We start from the raw sequence: 24,123 nt of genomic DNA, 5'->3' as shown, positions 1-24,123 counted from the left end.
AACTGCATGGCTATACCATAAGTTATTTAACTAATTCCTGTTATTGTTGATCAAATATATTTTCAACATTTTGTTATTGTAAATCATGTAGCAATATACACTATTCAATTATAATTTTGAATATATCCATAATTACTTCCTTTACAAAATTATTAAAACTAGAATTAAAATGTACCTCTAGATTGTACTGCAGAAATATTGGTGCTGTTAATATTAATCTAATTTGACATTTATTGTCAGTTCACTACTGGGGTAAATACTTTTGTTTTAATGTTTCTTTTTTTTATCTCTAATATCACTAACTTTACATTGTTTCATATGATCATAGGCTATTTGCTTTTTAAAAGTTATTCACTATTAAAATGGTATGTGTCAGTCATTGCTCTAAGTGTTTTTTATATATATATGTACACACATGTATATATATACACATTACATATATATACATATATATTGACACATTTAATTCTGAAAACAACCCTTTGAAATAATGTACTGGTCAGATTAGGTGAAGATATGCTGATATAACGAGCAACACTCAAATCTCAGAGGCATACAACAACAAGATTTTGTTATTGCTCACATTACATATTTACTGTGGGCCAACAGCAGCTCTGTTCTCCCTCTTCTTCATTATAGTACCCAATCTGAAAATTTCATCCCACTGGAATTTTAAAAATCTTATGGCAAATGGAAAAGGGGGAGGGTTAACCGCAAGATGACCCTTAACATTTCTGTGTGTAAGTGGTTCCCATCATTTTAGTGCACATTGCTTTGACCAAAAGAATTCAAATAAACACACCTTAATGGGATTATGATTTTTAGTTCCTCCATATGGAGAAGGATCAGAAATCACAGACTCATGGTATCAGTGAGCAACAGAAAGTATTATTCTTCTACAAACAGGGTGGCAAACATTTGAGAACAAAGATATAATCTGTAACACTAGATCTTATTATTTTCCACATTTTGTAGATGAGAAAACTGAGATGCAGAGAGTTTGAATAACTTGCCCATACTGAGAGATTTAATAAATGGTGCAGCTGGGATGCAAGTCCAAGCACTCTGGTTTCAAATATTGTGCTCTGTTCCAATGATAGAAGTTAAATTTATACAGAAAAAGTTACCTAGCACCTCATAGTATTTTATAAATATGACAACCCTGGAAATTATTGTCCAAAGTTGGACCCTTTTCCTTGGATAAATGCTAAACTTGGTGGAATATATTAACAAGTTTTAACCTGGGATTGTCCCAATTAAACCAAGATGTGAGGTAAATCTTGAGGCAAATTATATAAAACATTATACTATTGTGTAGTAATTAAGGGTTTTGGCAAGCTCGTTTAAGGAGTATCAAGCAAGGAAACACTTATTATAGAGGCTTCACTGCAAAATACGTTACATAATACCCTCCAATGCACACTAAATTTCTGACTTGGTTTTGCTCCTTTGCTATATTCTGTAAGTGAAACTTATTAATGTTTGCAGCATTTCCCAAGATGGTCTCTAAAATCTGCTCTATTTTTGCACTTTTAAACTACCATTTGAAGTAACAAATATTTCTAAAGGAGGCCAAATAATAGTTGTAAAGTTTGAATAAAGCAGCATAAATAATAAAACACCCTAGGAACTTATTAGTATAACAATGAAAAGAAGCAAGACTTCTAGACTTGAGCTTATATGCCTATTGTTTTGTGTGATTAGCGGAGGAATTTATAAATGCAGCTGAGTATACAAACTATAAAATCTCTGTAATTTTAACATTGCTTGTTTGTATACTAGGAACTTTTAGGGGAGTTTCATTTTGCAAGCTTTTATAGGTTTACCAGACTCATTAATTGCCTGGGAAGAACTTTTCTCTACAGGATTTCCTTTAGTTTATATCTAATCTTTGAAATTGGAAAACTTAAAAAAGTGAAATGTAAATTCCCCATAGAGAAGTGATCATGATATCTGAATATAATCAGGTAATTCCCAAGAGACATACAAGATAATAAAGACACAAAAACATATTCCATATCATTTGTGACCTTATTTGTGAGTTAAAGGGTGGAAAATAAAATAGGATGACATTTTCATCTATCAAAATGGCAAAGATTTTAAAATATAATATTGAATGGTTGTAAGGGAATGGTCAAATGAGCATTCTTTTATATGACTGATGAGAATTTAAATAGAAACACATTTTGTGGAAAGTAGTTTAAAATAAAAAACAAACAAGAATTTATACATGTTCCTAGTCATTGACATCAAGGAATTTATGCTTTGGAAATACAGATTTTAATGCAATATTTATCTTCTAGAATTATTTTTAGTGTTGAAAAACTAGAGGCAATAGTGAAAGATTAAGTGAATTATGTCTGTCGACATGGGGGAAAGTTACACAGCATTGTTTTTAAATCATGCTTTCAAATAATATATCTTAGGAAATTTTTATTATTCAATCTTGAATGAAAATAGCAGTCTGCAAAATTGTTAAACAGAGAATGGTCACAATTTTTAAAAACGGAAGGAAATATAAACATGTATCAGATTAGCAGCAGTTGTAAACTGTGTTGTAGAAAAATGAGTAATGTTTGCTTTTCAAAACTATGGATATTTTCCAAATACTCTGCAGTTTTCTAATTATAATCAGAAAACAGTTATTAAACAAAGTGAAATAAATTAAAGTTTAAATTTACCAGTAAAAGTTGCTTCTTTGGAGGAGTATATTTTAACTTATTGACTACCATCAGATTTACTAAATACCATAGCTCATTATTTCATTTAAATTCTCCACACATTACTTTTCTATGTAGTTCATTTACCACAGGTATGATATTGCCATTTGTATTACTAGTAGAAATTATACTTAATACATTGAATTTATGCCATAGGAAAAATAAAATTAAAATTATTTTCTTATTGTATATGCACATATTTTCTTCTTGATAAAGGATTTCTCTCAGATTGTAATGACAGATGATAGAGATAGATAGATAGATAGATAGATAGATAGATAGGTAGATAGATAGATAGGTAGATAGATAGAGTAAATATGTAAGCTACTACAAGAATCCAATTAGAGTGAATTTAGGTTGGAAGAAGGTTCTTCCTTCATCTTTCTTTATCTCTGAATAATTTCAAAGTTGACAGACCATGGTTGCTGACATCTTCATTGAGAAAACAAGAGTTTTGCCTATGGTTATTTAAATGTACTTATATTTTCCTGTTTGCTTTACATATCAAATATGTATGAACTTTGAGGATGGGGGTCATAATTTCCTTTTTTCTATCTTTCTAAAATATATATGTAAGAACTCAATAAATGATAGAGAATAAATTACTGAACATATGTTTGTGTTCACACAGAAAGGCAGTAAGTGTGGAAGTTGACAGGCAGCTTCTAGAGCCAGATTACTTGTGTTTAAATCCCAGCATTGCTATGTGGCTTCAAGAAAGTTACTCAATTTCTCTGTGCCTCAATGACTTCAATTCAAGTGTAACATGAAGAAAATAATGCTACTCATCTTTGGAGTGGTGAAGTGAGTTAATGGTTACAAAACACTTAGAATATGCTGGCACATGGCACATTTAGCAATGATTATTTCAACATAATTTCCTTGCTAGGTGACTATAGTGATTACAACACATAACTGTAGCTCTGAGGAATATGTTCACATATTCAAACCTGGGAATCGTTTGTTGGCAACTCTACTGGTATAAGGAGGGATATAGAAGAAAATCGTCCTATGTACAGATAATCATCAAGAAATTTATGGATATAAAGAAATACATGATAACAAGAATGTTTATTGATGAATTTGTAATTAGTGAGATAAAATTTACAAATGGTATGGGATATCATTAAAAAGCTTTTAGAAAAGGAAATTCTTATGGGGTACACAAAACAATATGAAGATAAATATTTGTGAACTGGAAAAAAATCTGGCCTTTCATTCTAGACAGGATATATTATGCAAGTAGTCTCTTAATTGAATGCTTCCTTTTTCTAATTTAGATAATTGATAAACATATATTTTTTTTTTTATTTCAGAGCAGGATGGAAGTTTATTTAAAAGCTTTATAACAGGAAACAAAGGAAGGTACACTTGGAAGAGACTCACACAGGCACCTTGGAGGTCAAGTGACCTGTTTAACCTTGACCTCAAATTTTACATGCTGGCCTTCTTTCATCTTGTACCCCTTTCCCTTCATTCTTCCCTCATGGTGAGTCACCCACATGCATGGTGCCCTCCTTACACTCCAGAGATGAGCATACAGAGTGTGATTAAGAAGTTGCATGCATGCTCACCTCAGGCTTTCTTCCATGATACAAAGGATATTTTTGAAATACAAAAAAAAAACCTTTTAAGTAATTTGCAAATGTAAGGCATTATGATGACTACTACTTTTCTTATTAATAATCATCATTGAACATAGAAAATTAAAGCAAAGTAAAATTAAATTACTTTGACCCTCCATTTGAGAAGGAATATTAAGGAAAATTTACATTACATTTTATTCTCAAGAGAATAAAACTTTTATATAGTTTTTGGGAATGCATTTTTGAAGTTGAATATATTTGGGTATAATGTGATTTAATACGTTGAACTTCTTCTACCCCTTTGTTTTCTAAAGGGTTTTTTGTTTAATTTTAAAGGAGATTCAGATTTTTAAAAACCCAACATTTTTGTTGATAGAGTTGAAGATATGTGCATGTGTTATTTCAACAAAGGCTGCTGGGAGGAATGTGTACCGTGGAAACCTTTATTTAGGCAATTTTGCTGCTTTAGTTGCATCCTTTATTCATTCTGCTAAAAATTCACTGGCCATGAGCTGGAGTACAGCTACTCTTTTCCCATTCTCCCTACTGTTGATCAAATGAAGCTATGGAAAAAGAAGAAGGAGAGGGTTTTGATTTGCATTTCTCTGATGGCTAGTGATGATGAGCATTTTTACATGTGTCTGTTGGCTACATAAATGTCTTCTTTTGAGAAGTGTCTGTTCATATCCTTTGCCTGGGACTGTAAACTAGTTCATCCATTGTGGAAGACAGTGTAGTGATTCCTCAAGGATCTAGAACTAGGAATACCATTTGACCCAGCCATCCCATTACTGGGTATATACCCAAAGGATTATAAATCATGCTGCTATAAAGACACATGCACACATATGTTTATTGCAGCACTATTCACAATAGCAAAGACTTGGAACCAACCCAAATGTCCATCAGTGACAGACTGGATTAAGAAAATGTGGCACATATACACCATGGAATACTATGCAGCCATAAAAAAGGATGAGTTCATGTCCTTTGTAGGGACATGGATGCAGCATGTCCCTACATCATTCTCAGCAAACCATCATTCTCAGCAAACTATCACAAGAACAGAAAACCAAACACCACATGTTCTCACTCATAGGTGGGAATTGAACAATGAGATCACTTGGACACAGGAAGGGGAATATCACACACTGGGGCCTATTGTGGGGAGGGGACAGAGGGGAGGGATAGCATTAGGAGATATACCTAATGTAAATGACGAGTTAATGGGTGCAGCACACTAACATGGCACAAGTATACATATGTAACAAACCTGCACGTTGTGCACATGTACCCTAGAACTTAAAGTATAATAAAAAATAAATAAATACATAAAGTTAGTCTGCCAATTAAATATTATGTGTAACTACTCAGCGCTAAATTAAATATAAAAATTTGTTTGGAAGGAGACAAAAACAGAAAAAGAGAAGGATTGATTAATTAGAATATTGATCATACATCAATTGAATGATAAATCTTAAATTTTATTTGGACAAATACTTTTTTCTCACCAAAATATGTATTTATAATTCATCTGAATTGTCCAATTTAAGGCAAGGATTAGAACATAAAGTATAATAAAAAAAAATACAAAAAGAAAAAAAAAAGAAGAAGGAGAGGGAGAAGTAAAAGGAAAGAGAAGAAAGAGGAAGGATTAAGTATTACCTTCAGGGCCAAAGAGTTTAAGTGTTTTCTTTAACATTTAATGAAGTAAATAAAGGGAGTAGAAAGTCAAGTAGCAATAAGAAAAACTTGAAATGCACTTGGGCAGGAAATTACTCTGTAAATATGATTAAATTCTAGACCCAACATTCAGTGGAAATAAGTTTTAGAATTTTTCCACTAGAGATCTTTAAAAACATTATTTCTCTCAAACAAGGTGACAAGTTGAAGAGTGTAAACTTGATTTCTACATTGCCACCCTCCTTAGATTCTTCTGACATACTAGCAGTGGCCAAATTCCAGTATACATTCAGAGTTCAATGCACCTTTTCATACTCTGGAGGCACCTGCATATCCACTTTCTCCCTAATCCTTTGACTATTCAAATAGTATTATCAATGCACAATTATGTCAGTGATTTTTCTTCATGAATTGTACCCTATGCTAGCTAAAGTATGCCATCATCATATCAGTGCTAGTAAATATTGTGGTTCCTTGGGTGGAACTCAAAGACTTGTATTCAGGATTCTTAAACATGTTATCCATCTAGCTTCTAGGAGGGAGGACAGGAAATGTTTAGTTTTAAAGAAAGTTTTGTTTTTTGTGTTTTTCATGGCCTGTAGTAGAAGTCCCCATATTGTGTAGTCACATTGAAACTTGCTATTATATTTGGTGGTTGCTATGAATCCAAAATTCCTTAGTACTCCTCACATATAAACTGAGTTTTATGTCCTTAGTGCCTGAATTTTCCTTAGAAGTCCTGTAATCCAAATGATTTTAGCATAAACTCCACAGAGAAGTCATGAAGCTTGTAGACCATACTCTATGTAAATCTCTGGTTCATTTCTGGACTAATCTCCACCCTAGTACCCTTCCCTTAACTTTTTCACTTGTATTTTTCTTTTAAACTCTTTCCATATTTAAAATACCACAATATTGACATGTGAGCCATCTTCTTGAGAGAGAATCAGGCATTCTCTTAGCCTTCTACCTTCTGTTGCCATTCCAAAGCTACTACTGTTTAGAGCTTAACTTCTTGTAATAACTTGCATCACTCCCCTTGTGTCCTCTTAACAAACAATCACATCACTCCTCACTCATCATTTCCCTCAATGTGACAGTATGAAGAATTCAATTTTAGTCCTTGCTATAAGGGAGTGACAGTAGAAAACTGAGCCATGATGGATCAAGCATTATCAATTCTACAGATGCTCTTACCCAAAACTCAGGACATAAATACTGTGAACATACCCTGAAAATAGTTTCTACTGGTATTCCCACCTAAATTATACCCATTTATGCCATAGCACAATACATTCCCCCATACTACTGAGGAAATTCCTATATCCATGAATGCTACAAGAGATCCAAATGTAGTTTGCTTTGAAGGTAGACCATTGTCAAATGACCATTGATTAATCTTATTTATGCTTTGATAATGTGTATAATGTTTAACAGCTTGAAGTAGCCTCAATCTTTAATGGACATTTGTGGTCAAACCACAATAAAACAGTGCTTGAGCCTTGGGTTTTCATAGTCTCTAGGCTCTAATTCAAGCAATTTCCTATCCATACAACCAATAGATTCTTCAAATATCTTGTGAATATGACAAATTTTTTCTAAAATAGCATAGTTTACTAGTTCCTAGCTTCTGTTTAAAATCTAGAAACCAATTTATTATTCCCTATCCAAATATATTCCCTAGATACAAAACCCTATATCCAAAGGTTACAGTGTAAATATAAAGATAACTTTATCAATGGTTTTTTGATGTGTGTTTTTAAATGAATTATCCCCTTTGTTTTTTAAAACAATATAATCTATATGAACTTTGTTTTCATCTTAAACCAAATGAAACTGAAGTAATTTATCTTACCTAGGGTCGGAAAACAAAGATACAATGGAGTTGAGATTTGACTTTGTGGTGTTGTCTTCACAGTAGGGATTTTCCTCTGTCTTATGTGCCAGAGCAGTTGAGAATTCTGTATGACAATAAAAATCTCTTAATTTTTAGTTCATAAATATTGAAAATTAATTGGATTATTGATTCTGTTGATTAAGGTTGTTGCACATAAAGGTGTCTAAAATTCCTTAGTGCTCCTACTTTCTGAGTTAGCAGGAATGCTTGTGTTTTGGGCATACTTTATGTGCAACTCTATTGTGATGAATATTATGAAATGTAACTGTTTCTTCACTGAAAGGAACAAATGACAAATATTTCATCTAATAAATAAGTACTATTTTTGTTAAGCTTTCTGAGTTGGAGAAAGAGCAGACTTTCTTGAAGAAGTGGTTTTGAATCAGAACGAGAAAGATGAGAAAGACATCTTCCTTCCATTTTCCATGGCTACCTCTGCTTCAGACTCACCTTTTTTCTGTTCATATCCTTTGCCCACTTTTTGATGGATTTTTTTTTTCTTGAAAATTTGTTTAAGTTCTATGTAGATTCTGGACACTAGCCCTTTGTTAGATGGATAGATTGCAAAAATTTTCTCCCGTTCTGGAGGTTGCCTGTTCACTCTGATGACAGTTTCTTTTGCTGTGCAGAAGCTCTTTAGTTTAATTAGATCCCATTTGCTGATTGTGGCTTTTGTTACCATTGCTTTTAGTGTTTTAGTCATGAAGTCTTTGCCCATGCCCATGCCATGAATGGTATTGCTTAGGTTTTCTTCTAGGGTTTTTGTGGTTTTAGGTCTTGCGTTTAAGTCTTTAATCCATCCTGAGTTAATTTTTGTATAAGGTGTAAGGAAGGGGTCCGGTTTCAGTTTTCTGCATATGGCTAGCCAGTTTTCCCAACACCATTTATTAAATAGGGAGTCCTTTTTCCATTGCTTGTTTTTGTCAGGTTTGTCAAAGAGCAGATGGTTGTAGATGTGTGGCGTTATTTCTGAGGCCTCTTGTCTGTTCCACTGGTCTATATATCTGTTTTGGTACCAGTACCATGCTGTTTTGGTAACTGTGGGTTTGTAGTAGAGTTTGAAGTCAGGTAGCATGGTGCCTCCAGCTTTGTTCTTTTTGCTTAGGATCGTCTTGGCTATATGGGCTCTTTTTGGTGTCATATGAAATTTAAAGTAGTTTTTTCTAATTGTGTGAAGAAAGACAATTGTGGCTTGATGGGGATGGCATTGAATCTATAAATTACTTTGGGCAGTATATTCATTTTCATGCTATTGATTCTTCCTATCCATGAGCATCGAATGTTTTTTCATTTATTTGGGTCCTCTCTTATTTCCTTGAACAGTGGTTTGCAGTTCTTGAAGAGGTCCTTCACATCCCTTGTAAGGTGTATTCCTAGGTAGTTTATTTTCTTTGTAGCAACTAACTTTTTTATGACTTGCACCAGTGATAATTAAATGAAGTCTTTGTGTCTTCTCACCAGATAACCATGTCCCTGCCTGACCTTTCCTTTTATATGGCAGTAGTAGCAGTTCTATTTTAGTTCCTGCTGAAGTGAAGAAAATGAAGTTTTGAGGAAAGTAATGGTTTGTGAATTGGGTGATAATGACAGACTTTAGTAATAAGAGTAGTTTGCCACTGTTGGGGAATCCTAGAAAATGAGTATCAACTGTCATGAAGAATTATTCAGACTTACTGTTTTCATTGATAGAAAGAGAGAATGATCATATCTGCAACCCAAGGACTGAAAGAGCTCATGTCTTGGGCTCCGTATCTACATAGGCTACCTCTGGAATACTAAAATAAATGTACTTCTCAATTGTTACTGGAGAAGAGATGCAGCTTAAACACTACCACTGAGTTGCTACTTTTAGAGTCCCAAACATTAATGGTCCAGATGTATTATTTCAACTCTAAATGTCACTTTTTATTGTAAAAGGTTAAAGAACTTTACAAAATAATTTTTTATTAAGTTTCTTACATTTGTTTTTCTGGCCATTCTCTCTACAGTTTTCTAATTATAAATTAATGATGGGAAATTTATTACCAAACTGGTTAACAAGATTATTTGTTTATATAGTTTCTACTATACCAGTTTGACCTGAATTATAAAAATTAGATTGATATATCTCAAGTATGAAAGGACCCTTTAAAACTCAGTTGTGAGCCATGAAACAGTATTACAACTCTAAGGTAAACCTACTAAATTTTAGGAAATTGATTTTAAGTAGAGTATAATGTAATCCCTAAATTATTTAAGTCTACTTGGAGAGAGATTTTATACTGTAAAACTGCTTATGACAATACTAATGCTTTCACTTGTCTCTATTACAAATGCTGAAAAACTCATATTAAAACAAATCCATCTTTCATGCCAACTATAATACAGATATTGTGTCTTAGTTAAAATAACAGGGAAGCTTGTTAGTGCCCAGATAACATGCTAACAGTGCTGCCTAAGAATAACTTTATATCTTTATATATTGTGTATATCTTTAAATATTATATAAAGATTTCCTTCTTCTTTCTGAAAGTTATTTTTTAATTACCCAACACAGACCAATCCTTAGTGACATTGTATTTGAAATTGTTTAAGAATCTTTTTATATTTTGAGTAACTTATCATGATTAACAAGTTTGAACATTTGCCTCTAATTTCTTAAGAATGAAATTGCTGTATTCTCTTTCACTGTTTACTTTTTTCTTGCTCAGTAAGGCAATTTAATTGCTTTCAAGTAATTTCAAGGTCATGCTTAGTTATTGGTCTTGTGCATGTTCTATGGAAGATTTTCTATAATGAATATGCCAGATAACCCAAGTCTACACAACTGATCTATATTTATATTCCTACTGAGTCATGGTAGTCCTCCTTCCCCACATTTGCCTGCCCATGAAATTAAAATATATAATTTTATATTACACATATTATATATCAATTATATATATCACATAATTATCTTTATATATCATTAATTATATTTGTATAATATATAAAAATATATTTACATATTATATATTCATATATTATATATTTATAACATATAATATATATTTATAATATATAATAATATATTATATATTTATAATATATATTATTTGTATTTGTATAATATAATATATAATATGTAATTATATATTATATATAATATATAGCTATATAATGTATTATATACAATATATAATATATAATTATATATTATATTTGTATAATATATAAATATATGATATGTAAATATATGTAAATATTTTATATACATATATAAATATATATACATATATTTATAAATATATAATGTGTATATATATTTATATATTATACATATGTAATATATATGTAAATATAAATATATTTATATGTAAATATAAATATATTTTATATAAATCTTTTTATATAAATCTTAAGATATATGTATGGGTAATTATGATTTTATAAACTTTTGCAGGGTTCTGTATATTCATCTGCATAAACTTTTGATTATATGCATTTTTATATAGGGCACTGACTTATTTTTCTTCCAGTAAATGTAAATTTCTGTCTATAAGAGGATTTATCTTTGATTTCATTTTGGTGATACTTTAAATCATAGGTTAACTTTTTGAAAACCAATTACAAATTACAACTTGGTAACTAAATGATATTTACTAAAGCAAAGCATATCAATTGATATTTTTAAGTTATATGTAAGCATATATATATATACACACACACACACACACATACATACACACATATACACACAAGATAGGATCCAGACAGATTGATGCCCTAATAAAGTAACATGTTAGTTAAAGATGAAGTGAATTAATAAACATACCATTATATATAACTTTCTAGATGGAACAGACAAATATAACTTGTGATGAAATACATGAAATTTAGTTCACCACATGCACTGTTGTCATCATTTGCTTTTTATGAGATGATTCAGCTATTGTATGAAATGTTTGCAAGTGTGAATTCAGATTTTTGGTAGGAAAAGGTAAAAGATAAATTTCTATCTTCCGAAAGGAGTTGTGAATTGTTCATATGCTCAGATTTTACACTAACGAGAAACCTTAACTGTTTCTCAAAAGAAGAAAGGCATTTCCAGCAATGTTACATATAGCATATTTTTGTTCTTCTGAAAACTTGTGTTTCATTTTCTTTCAGGAAAAAGAAAGAACAGGCTCCTAGACCAATTTTTCAGACTCTTCTATAGATTACTTGAGCAGATACGAAATCAATAAGACCTTAGGTAAACAGTATGGTACTTATTTTTTTCAAGTCACTGATACATTGAGTCTCAAAATATGTTGCACAGTAACTGAAGATATGTTTGTAGAATTCATAGCACTTATTATATCTTGATTATACTGAAACGTTTTTAACTTTGACAATTACAAATCCATCTTGCAGTTTCTCCAAATTCATTTTATTTTAATTAGCTATGATTTGACATCATAGTCCATTATACACTTACTTGACTAAGTCTATGCTATCAATTTGTCTACCACCACCACTTCCTATCAATAAATAATTGAAAGGTTTATTATTATAAAGCACAATTATGTTAGCTTGATCAGTAGACTTCAACTATATCTGCTCATGTGTCCCCTAAAATAATTGAGAAAAACGGTATAAAATCAATAACTTTTGAACTCGATACATTCAAGCAATGGTATCATTATATATGTGGTTCATCTTCCTGACACGTGGAAGATGTTTCTTTTAGACCTCAGTGCCAGAATAGTGTAATTTCAGAGCAACAATACTATTTTCTTGGAATATAAATGGGAAGCTCACAACTATTCATATTTCTCTCTTTGTCAAAAAAAAGCTATGAGGTTTAACACAATTATGAAAGCCAGAATACAAATGTATTTTTGTAGCAATTCCTGACTTTATGTTACTGTGTCTCACCTTCCAATAATGCTTTTTTTAAATAATATAATTTGTTATGTGTTTCTGCAAATTGCATGATACCCTTTGTGAATGAAGTAGATACTAATTAAATATTTCTAAACAGACCGCTATAATACAGTGTGAACACTTTTACCATAACTGAAAATGTGTTAATAAAGAAGTGGCTACAGGCTGTGTCTCATACACTGTAATTCTTTTCAGTAGCCTTGAATCTCTAATTGATTTTGGAAAACTAAGGCCTTCATTTCTTCTGTTACATTCCAATGTTCTTTTCTCTTGTTTTATCTTTAGCATGAATCGATATGAAGAAAAAAACTATCCTGTACTTTAACTAGATTCAGATGTGATTTCCTTTTGTTCATTAATCCTACTCTAACTCTCCATATTCTGTATTTTAAAAAATATTCGTACATGCTTTCTAGAAAAGTGCTATATATCCAGCTAATCATTTCTATGTACAGTTAAAAAGTAGAGGTAACAGTGCTTATTTATTTATTTATGTAGAGACGGAGTTTCGCTCTTGTTGCCCAGGCTGGAGTGCAATGGCACAATCTTGGCTCACTGCAACCTCCGCCTCCCAGGTTCAAGTGATTCTTCCACTTCAGCCTCCCAAGTAGTTGGGATTACAGATGCCTGCCACCACACCCAGCTAATGTTTTGTATTTTTAGTAGAGATGGTGTTTCCTCATGTTGGCCAGGCTGGTCTCGAACTCCTGACCTCGGGCGATTCACCCACCTCGGCCTCCCAAAATGCTGGGATTACAGGTGTAAGCCACCGCGTCCAGTCAATGCTTATTTTAAAAGGAAACATCAGGACCATTTGAAAAACATTTTTGCACTAAAGTATCAGGGCTATGTTTTTGTTCTTGATACCAGTTGCCAGCTGATTGCATTATTGTGTTTAAAATTGTCCTGGGGCATCAATTTATCCAGAGTCTGATCTAATTAATTTTAGGCTCCTTTGCAGATAGTTTTAGGGATGAATCACCTCTGAGATTTTTTGTGAACACAGGAGGGCTCATCTTAACTTTCTCTTTACCTGATTCTTTATGGTGAATGAATAGCTGGCCTACAGTTTAGCTTGATACTCTCATGAGCTACTATCCTCTCTTAATCTCACTTCCAAAATCTCTATTATTATTCAGAGTGCCTTCAAGTTTAACCTTCCCCAGACTTTGTTCCAAACAAATGAGTTCGTTTGAGGAGAGCTTTGGAGCTCTGTTCTTATGGCCTGCCTAGTCCACTGGCAAAATGCCTGTGTCTCCCTGCTCTGTGGTTGACTTTTGGACAGTGGTCTACTTCTCTCAGAGTGATACTCTGGCTTTACAAGCAGGGTACTGGGTGCAGTCATAGCATCTCGTCTTCCTTTTATAGCTTGAAACTTTCCTCTTATAGCATGAAACTTTTGCCCTGTGAGTGAGTAGAGGCAGGGTGATCAGGGCCTGCCCATTCGTTTTCTTGGCTTGCCATACCTGGAGTGGAGGTTTTACCATAGAAGTGAGGGTCAGACAAAGGAAAAAAGCCTAGACCTCTCAGCCGTTGCTGCCTGGAAAAGATTCTGAAACAGAGATTTGGGAACGGGGGCTGGGAAGCACTGGTGCTCTGCCCTTGAAGAGGAGATACCACCCCTCTTGACTAGGAATGGATGGTTAGGGAGCCCTATGTTCTTGGCTGCACCCATCTGGAGTGGAGCTTCTCTCATGCTCAGCTGTGGGTGAGCTGTGGGTGTTTGTGGCTCAAATTCCACAGACTCTTGCTGCTCTTACTAAGATTTAGCAGAATTTCTAAAATAAATGTTTCTTCCTTTACTGTCTGCTCTTAGGACAATTTCCAGAGATTACCTTTTTTTTTTTTTTTTTTTTTTTTTTTTTAGTATAACCTTCACCACTTTTGGTTGTTTTGCTGTGGAGAAAGACCACAGATTCTACCATCATTCTAGAAACCATCTCTTTGCTGCCTACATTATGAACATCATTTATTGTATCATGTTTCAATGAATACATATATTTATGTGTCAATAACTGGGCCAGATACTAAGAGCAGAAAGATGATTTTGTCATGAATGTTCCTTGCAAGAAGCACAAATTGAAACTGGAAAAGTGTAAACAATATTATCACTTGTGTAAAATACAAAATGATGTGAGTACATAGTATCATTGTGAAAGATATCTATGCATAACAAGATAAACACTGGGTGGTAACTTTAGTGTGGAATGCTCCTTTAAAGAAATAAAAATATGGGGATATTTAAGTTTTGAAAAGACAGTGAAATAACTTTATTGATATGTTATTTTCTGGGAATAGGTGAAAATCTACATAATTCTATGGTTCCTTATTTAAACTTGTATTTTCAGCTTAATTTCTATTTTATGAAATGCATATATAATTTGATCAGCTTTTTATTTTATCATATTAAGAAAATATATAGATTTTAAACATTATTCTAATAGAAGTTATTTTTAACAATTTAAAATTTATTTTGTAAATGTAAGTCCAAAATATCAGCACAAAAGAAATGTCAAACTTGATTTACCCATTCCATTCTTTTGAAAACCTAGGTTTTCTATCCTACAAAATGTATCTTCAGCACTTTTCTCAGTCTATTTTAAAATAACCTCTGTGATTGAGCTTCTACCACAGTCTCAGGAACCTGTTCCATAATTCATTTATTGTTCAGAGTCAGGAAATTGCTTCAGATATTCAACTCAAATTTCCTTTACCATTATAAAAATAACTTTCTTCTATTAGGATATTTTGTGTTTATCCTACTTACTGCCCCTAAATTTTTCCCTTGTCACACAAACATGTATATCACAATTATCTAACAGAAATATTTATATATTTGTGTGATTTTAAATATTAAAAATCTAAAATACAACATTTTAAAAAATGAATCTACAGTATTGGGCAATATTTTTGGATATAAAGAGCAATCACAAAATTTTCACATTGGACTCTTCTGCATGAGGATTTAGGGTTCTTAATTTGATAAGCCAGACAAATTATTATCAATATTATTTACAAGGATGAAAAAAAACTCAGGAAGACCCAACTGTTTGCTGTAGCTATAAAAATGGCTTAAATTATATTAAACTGCATAAACGGGTTATACTATTGTGATAATATGCAGTAACGGACTCTGTGTATTTTACTACTAGGGCTGTATTTGAAGTCTAGTGCTCAGATCTTTGATGAAGGCTCTTCCAATATTCTTTTTGAGAAGATCTCCATTTGGGAGTGGAGACAATGCAGTATAAGCTGGATGATGTTTTGTTATGAAATTTTATTTTTAATATGTATAAATTTATGTAATTTTATAGCCATATAAGGAAATTTGATTTATATTTAATTTTTAATGTTCTGTTCTTATTACTGAATTGAATGAAGGCAAAGGGCATGTTTATTACGTGTGTAAAACATGGTCCATTTAGAAAGGATATTGATTGTAATGGCTAAAACTCAAGACTCAAAATAATTTTCACAAGATAAAGAAAACTTTACCAATATAAATAATTTGTATTAACCATTATAAAATATACTAAATTAAAAGGATGAGTTGTTACCTTTTATTATTTTTATAATATATTTCATTCTTAAATGTATGCCTTTGATAGTTCTAAATACTAGAAATGAAGGTATTTATCAAATTGTTTATATCATTTTAAGTGTCTTCTGTAATAGGGGATTATTGTATTAAATTGCTTATTTAATTCATTTATAAAAATGTTAGTAAACTACTTATTCAGAATTAGTGGTTTCTATTAGAAGATAACATATAATGGTTAAACTGAAAGGCCTTTTATTTTTTCCACTATACTGAGGTAATTTTAACTATTCATTGAGATAAGAGATATTAACTAACAACTTTGATGAAATGAACCAAATGACTAGTTAAGGTAGGCTCTATAGTCAAAAACTAAATAGAGCATTTAAATTACAGAACTGCTTTAAACTAATCAGATATTTTATTGTACCCTGAGAGTTTATTACAAAAATTTATATAAGCAACAGCCCCGTCTGGCAACTCTGTTACTTCAAGCTAAGTACAGAGAATCTTGCTGCCAGCAAAGGCATTTCATGCTTCATGGTCGGGGGGGGGGGGGAAGCTATAATTTAGTTGTGTATGCTTGTTCAGACGATTTCAAGTTGATGTTTTTGATAATTCAAGTTCCAGCTGCTCAAACCTATGAGTCCTCTTGTGAAAAATTATGAAATCCCAGCCAAGTTAACTGCAGTTATTTGATAGATCTTATGTATATTGATAGGAATTACTGTACATTGCTATCTTTAAAGCTAATGTTATTTTAAAATGAGAACTATTTAAAATCATTAAGAAGAAAATCTGAGGCAAACGTTTGACACTTTGTATGCATTAAATGGCTCTGTCATTTTTGAAGGTATTTTGCTAGACTAAATGAGATATGCAAAATGCCTGTTATAATATGGATCTTTTGGAATTTAAAAGCAGCTACGCAATTTGAAATGTGTACTCCATGTAGGCTATAGCTCCTTTAATGCTGAAAATATCTTCCCCAATTAACTTAATTAACTGGAAACTGTCACTGTTGGCATCACACTGCCATAACCAAATACTTAAAAATGTGCAATTATTCTTGCTAGAATAAGAAGTGGCTTTAAGGGTACCCAGGAATGTACTTAGGGGCTAGTTAACAGTATCAAGCCTAAGAGAAATTTACATTTGCAGAGAAACATTTACACCATCATCAACATGAACAGTGGCAACCGATGTGAGATCAGGTGAAGGAGCACGTTATTTGCAATAGGAAAAATATATTGAATGTTCTTGTGAAGTCAGAGGCATGAAGTATGACTACAGGGAATATTGTGGGGTGAAGGCAGCTGAGGGTAATTCTTTGCTTTAAAGGATTTCATACAGAGAAAAATGACTCTAGATTCTGTGCCATGCCCAAGGAAGAAGCTGGATTGCATCCCAGTGCTTGTTCAAAAAATAAATGTAAAACGCACGTCTACTTTTAAAGCACTAAGTAGAAAAAAATTAAAATATAAATTTAAGTACTTAAAGTGAAATACTCAAAAGATTCCATGTACCATTAAATGAAAATAATGTAGCCCTACTTATGTCTCAATAAAATCTCAATTGTAGGAGAAATAAAATAACATGAGTAAAGAAAATGAGATGGGAAATACGTAGTAAATGGTGAATATTCATTTTAAACTGTATCTTTTTATAAATTATTTAATTATAGGGGATTCTCTTTTACTTTCTTCTTCTATGATTATTTTTTGTAATATCTGTAATGGAAATGCCAATGATTGCTAAATGTTTAAAGAAATTCAAACATATGATTAATTTTTGGAGTAAAGAGTAATTAATGCCCATAAGCATTTTTTTCAATTTTCAATTTGAGCTAAGTACAGTTCAACAATATTCATGTAGCATCTCTAATGTACCTGCACTACACTCTACCTTCACAAAAATGAATCGAGCATAGTTGTGATGTGTGTTTGGTGAGTGCCCAGCACGCTGTGACACCACAAAGCAGGAAAACAGTTCAAACTGAGAGTTTAGGGGAAACTTCCTGCAACAGTTGCCATGTTAAAGATAAAAAAAAAAACTAAACAAAAAATAATAAGTTAAACTATTAATTAAATGACCTAAAATGTTTAAAGCATTTTGCCACACATTATTTCTTTTTTTTTTTCCACTGGACTCTTATGGGAATCCCAGATGCTTCACAGGATAGTTATTTTTCTAATTTTGCAAATGAGAAAATTGGTAGTAATGCAGTGAACACTCTTGTCTAATGTTCATATAATTCAGTGTACAACTAGTATATTAAAGAACATAACTCAAAACCAGGTTTGAATATACTTGCTCTAATTATATTCTCCCTCCTCCCCATCCCCCATCAATCTGCTTGTTAAACTCGATAAAAGCTGTCATGTAATAGGCAGTTCCCTACTGACTTCTCATACAAGTAAGATCTTTTGGTATGATGGTTTTGGTTCCTGTTTCCTGTCTGTGGAGACTGTCATTGTTTAGAGTTTTGCATTTAATTTTCACAAGATATTGCATAGTTGTCTCAGAGTTTATAAATATAAAGTACTTTTAAAACATGGTTTATGCAGATAAGTTTTTATCACTGTTTTTCCCAGGCCCGTTTCTTATGTTTAATACTTAGTGTAGTTGAGCAGCCCATTAAAGCCAACTGGACTAGGTCCTATGAAACTAGGCCACCAGGCAGTTTCCAGGGTAGCAAAGTGTAGTTCCTGTCCAATGAGTAAAGCAATAGGTGCAGATCATGAAAGGAAATATTTGGGTCATGTCCTGTTCACCTCTCAGGTTGCTTGCTCAGCTGTAAGCTTTGGTGCAATGCTATACAGATTCAACATATATTCTCATCTATCCTTTATTACTCCAAACTCTTATAGTTACTAAGGCAGTCATTTTATAACACAATAGGATATAAAATAAATAAAAATTATTTGCCAGAAGTAATCCTTGCCTTAAATTGGACAATTCAGATGAATTCTAAATACATATTTTGGTGAGAAAAAAGTATTTGTCCAAATAAAAAATTAAGATTTACCATTTAATTGATGTATATTCAATATTCTAATTAATCAATCCTTCTCTTTTCCTATTTTTGTCTCCTTCCAAACAAATTTTTATATTTAATTTAGCACTGAGTACTTACACATAATATTTAATTGGCAGACTAACTTTATTTTTGAAGGCAGATATTATTCATTTAGCACATTCTCTGTTTAAATATGAACTACTCATCTCCCAGTTAGTTACCTTGCTTACCTTCATGTTGAGTATTTCCACTTTCAGATTTCTTAATCTTATGCAACCTACTTCATAAAGTCCTAAATCAGGTATTCGATTAAGGAGAAAACATGAATAAATTAATTTTTGAACATAATATAATGTATCTTATTATTTTTGTCACCATATAATGCCTTCTATTGATTAAGTTCCCAATACCTATATTTTTGTATTGAATCCAGGTCCAGTTTAAAAAACTGAACTCTTTTTTTAATAGAGAAAATACTTACATATGGAAGATGAATGTCTTCATCAGCTCTACTTGATACATAATTGACTAATGTTAGAAATGTTTTCAAAGGAAGAATTCCTACTGCAAATATCCATGGCTTAATAAATCTGGCATGTATTGTTCACATACAGCCAGTTAAATGGTGTCGTGACACATAGCTTCTGTGTAATTCCTTCAGGTGTTAGTTCATTGTCCAGGTGATTTGATAGCTTTGAGCATCATTCAGTCTCATCCCTACTTTAAAATAACTAGAAATATTAGATCTGCTACTAGATGATGCTATAGGAGATATTTACATAGAATAATTTGTATTACTGTATCACAAATTTGTGTTTAAAAAATGTTTTTTATAGCTGTAGTTCAATGTGATTGGGTGTTTTTTGCAACCCTACACATTTTCACTGGAATGCCCAAGGGATCTATAGAACAAAGAAAGGTCAAGAACCCCTATTTTAAAATTGCCAATAACAAGCTAATGTTCATACATCACCCCCAATTCATTCTTATTCTTAACTCTTTTTTTATTATGCTTAATGCCTATGGTTTCCCTACAGAAGAGAAAAAGGAAACAATAGTTTTTTTCTTAATATGTGAATAGAATGTACTTCTATCTTTATTCAGTCTTTACTTCCAAATATACTAGTTATTAAACTTAATAAATAACATGGATTACTTCTAGGTTAACTGAGAATTGCATAGTTTTATCTGGATGAATTTTAGGGCATTAAATAACTCACATATTATAAAATATGCTGGCTTTAATATTTAAATCTTGAATACACTGGTTTTGATTTTGTCCTATGTTAAAGATTTCAGTATTGATAATGAACTTCTGTAAGTTCAATATTGTCATTTTCAAAGTGTGCTCATCAGCTCCTGTAAACCACAAAATACATAGATTAAAGTAATCTCTTGATACCACACCTATAAAATATGGTCTTGTCATCTTATTAGCAAAGTGCTAGACAAAATAGCAATTTGAAGTTTCTTTCAACTCTGACAACAGGTATTCTATATAATGCCAATGTATATGTATGTATAATAAGGAAGAATATTTATATATATTCTTAATATATCACTTTTAGTATGATACATATTTTTACACAAACAAATTGAAATTGAATTTGAAGTCTTCCAGTGGAATGTACCTAACACATTCAAATAAAGTAAAATCTCAAGTCCTGGCAAGTGTTTCTTCATCCCAATCACCAACTCTGTTACTGATATTTGGTATTAGGTATTAGGTACATATCCACTCCTCTTCTGGCTTCTGGCTCTGGGACATACCCAGCTGGCATAATTGGTAGTGTGGGGAAAAGAGACAAATAGTCTTCCTACAAGCCAGAAGAGGTTCATAAGAGGCATTCCACCTTTCCAACCACCATGACATTGAGATGGCTTACAGGAATCTCATGCTCAGTTAAAAATGACAAAAATATTTCTCAACACTAAAATGATTCTCAAAGCCTTCTCATTTCTTGTATACACAAAGACTCAGAGACTTGCATACATAGATAAATTTATCATCTCTTACAGAATCTTCTCAACTGATGTTCTTGCTTTTTTGATTTCTATCATAAACAACCATTTCCCTTGCTATTACTGATTAGTTATAAAATGCCATCCTTTCACCATGTAGTCCAGATACTATTAATAACTTCTTGTTGGCTCCAGGACAAATTCAACATTAGTAGCATAGTTATCAAATCCTTGGTAGTAATGACTATGAAGAGCACCAATAAATAGCACCCTTCTTCCCTGTACAGGTTCTAAAAAATTAAAATATCTGAAAAGGTCTTAATAAAATGTGACTTTTATTAATGATAAAGATTAAGTTGGAAGATATAGCTTATTAAGAGGGCAAAATTGCCCTGTTAATTGAGTCAGAGAATCAGGCAGATTTTAGCCAATATCACATAGGGTATTTTTGTCCTTTGGGAGGAAATATTCTATATCTAAAATATAAAATAAAAATTCTATATCTAAAATAAACTATTAAGTGAATAAGAAAATAAGTAAGTAAATATCTTAAAGCCTTAAAAGACATAACATCACATTCTGAATTTATTGCCAATTTTAAGAAGTCTTTATTTTTATAGAGGATTTGCCATAAATGTATACAATTTTTTCCTTCAAATTAATGCTAGACTATTGTTTCAATGAAGTGTTATTGAGTGCTTACTATGTTCAAAGCATTAGCCTAGGTTTTAATGGAGAAACAAAGACCAGGAACGTCTCTGTCCTCACTTAATTCATAATCTAGTGAATAAAACCCACAATAATCCAACACCTCTAGAATTATGCCAAATATCAGGTTAATGATGTGCTACACCAATAGGTGGGAAGAAAAGTTAATTTTCTGTTCAGCAACAGATCCTGCTTAAAAGAAATATGTTAAAATTCCTAAAAAATAGGAAGGTAACCTAAGGAAAGCAACTAATTTAATCCTGCATTTTTAGAGCTGAGAAATCTGGTGCTCAGAGGGAGTCACAGCTAGTCAGTGGCAGAGTGGAGATGTGACCAAACTCTGGAGTCTCCCTTGAGTACCCTTCCTAGGAGGCAATAGTGCTTTAGGGCTCAGTGTGTGTTTCTCTGCTTGTCCTTTTTGTCAGCAGCTTTAAATTTGAACCTTAATGTATCTGGAATGTGGTCAAGCATTATTAAATATTGTGAACTGCACTGACATGCCATTACCATATGATGGTGTTACCAGCTGAGTGAGGATTCAGATTTGGCACGTGGTTATGAGGTTAACATCTCTTCAAGATATGACATGTAAACTAAGATATGTTTTTTCCCCTGATTATCTCCCTCCTCCTTCTATTATAAAACCTTTTGAATGGATTACTTTTTTTATTTGTACTCTTTTCTCACCTTTTAAATTGACTTTATTCAACTTCTATAACTTGTTTAAGCCCTCTTATTTTGTAATTAAAATGGTTTTGTTTACTTATTTTTAGCATTGTTTTATATTTGGGGGTCCATGTGCATGTTCATTACATGGATATATTATTTAATGGTGAGATTTGAGCTTCTAGTGTACCCATCTACAATAGTGAGCATTGTACTCAATAGGTAATTTTTCAACCCTTATTCTCCTTCCATGCTCTCTCCTTTGGACTTTTCAGTACCTATTATTTCTGTCTTTATATCTGTGTGTACCCATTGTTTAGCTTCACTTATAACTGAGATCATGTGGTATTTGATTTTGTGTTTGAGATATGCCACTTAGGATAATGACTTTCATTTCCATTCATGTTGCTGCAAAGGACATGATTTTCTTTTTTATGGCTGTGTAGTGTTCCATGGGATATATATACCACATTTTCTTCATCCAGTAATCCCTTGAAGGACAGATTGATTACATGACTTTGGTGTTGTGAGTAGCACTGTGATAAACAAATGAGTGCAGGTGTCATTATTTATATAATGATTTTTTTTTTCCTTTGGGTAGATACACAGTAGTGGAATTTCTGAGTCAAATGGAAGTTCTCTTTTTAGTTCTTTGAGAAATCTGCATACTGTTTCCCATAGAGGTTATGCTAATTCACATTCCCACCTACAATGAAAAACGTCCCATTTTCTCTGCATTCATACCCACATCTGTTGTTTTTTGATTTTTTAATAATAGCTGTTCTGACTGGTATAATATGTATTTCATTGTGATTTTCATTTGCATTTGTCTAACAATTAGTGATGTTGAGCATTTTCTCATGTTTCTTGGCTGTTTGCATGTCTTACTTTGAGAAATGTTGGTTTGTGTTCTTTCCCTATTTGTTAATGGGATTACTTGTTTTTTCTTGTTGTATCATTTTAGTTCCTTGTAAATTCTGGATATTACTGTTTAGTCAGAGGCATAATTTGCAAATATTTTCTCCTATTCTGTAGATTGTCAGTTTACTCTGTTGATTATTTCTTTTGCTGTGCAGAAGCATTTTAGTTTACTTTTTTTTTTTTTTTTTTTTTTTGAGACAGAGTCTTGCTCTGTCGCCCAGGCTGGAGCGCAGTGGCCGGATCTCAGCTCACTGCAAGCTCCGCCTCCCGGGTTTACGCCATTCTCCTGCCTCAGCCTCCCGAGTAGCTGGGACTACAGGCTCCCGCCACCTCGCCCGGCTAGTTTTTTTGTATTTTTTAGTAGAGACGGGGTTTCACTGTGTTAGCCAGGATGGTCTCGATCTCCTGACCTCGTGATCCGCCCGTCTCGGCCTCCCAAAGTGCTGGGATTACAGGCTTGAGCCACCGCGCCCGGCTGCATTTTAGTTTACTTAAGTGCCATCTGTCTATTTCTGCTTTTGTTGCTTGTGCTATCA

The 24,123-nt window shown here is 32.4% G+C and overlaps 1 protein-coding gene and 1 long non-coding RNA gene across 8 annotated transcripts in view; one reads left to right on the top strand and one right to left on the bottom strand.

Moving 5' to 3' along the window:
• The window catches only part of GALNT13 (polypeptide N-acetylgalactosaminyltransferase 13), a 612,881-nt gene that overhangs the window by 210,667 nt on the left and 378,091 nt on the right, over window positions 1–24,123 (top strand). Inside the window, exon 1 of one of the 7 annotated variants that reach the window (XM_050752068.1) lies at window positions 11,440–12,099. The exons of the other annotated variants lie outside the window; for them this stretch is intronic. The gene's annotated coding sequence lies outside the window, so the exon portion shown is untranslated. Of the gene's footprint in view, window positions 1–11,439; window positions 12,100–24,123 lie in introns of those variants that run through there. 7 annotated transcript variants of the gene reach the window in all.
• The window catches only part of LOC126932844 (uncharacterized), a 232,934-nt gene that overhangs the window by 160,832 nt on the left and 47,979 nt on the right, over window positions 1–24,123 (bottom strand). The gene's annotated exons all lie outside the window — the stretch shown is intronic.

Source organism: Macaca thibetana, chromosome 12, assembly GCF_024542745.1.
Source record: "Macaca thibetana thibetana isolate TM-01 chromosome 12, ASM2454274v1, whole genome shotgun sequence".
NCBI lineage: Eukaryota > Metazoa > Chordata > Mammalia > Primates > Cercopithecidae > Macaca > Macaca thibetana.
This window is presented reverse-complemented; position numbering and strand designations above follow the sequence as displayed.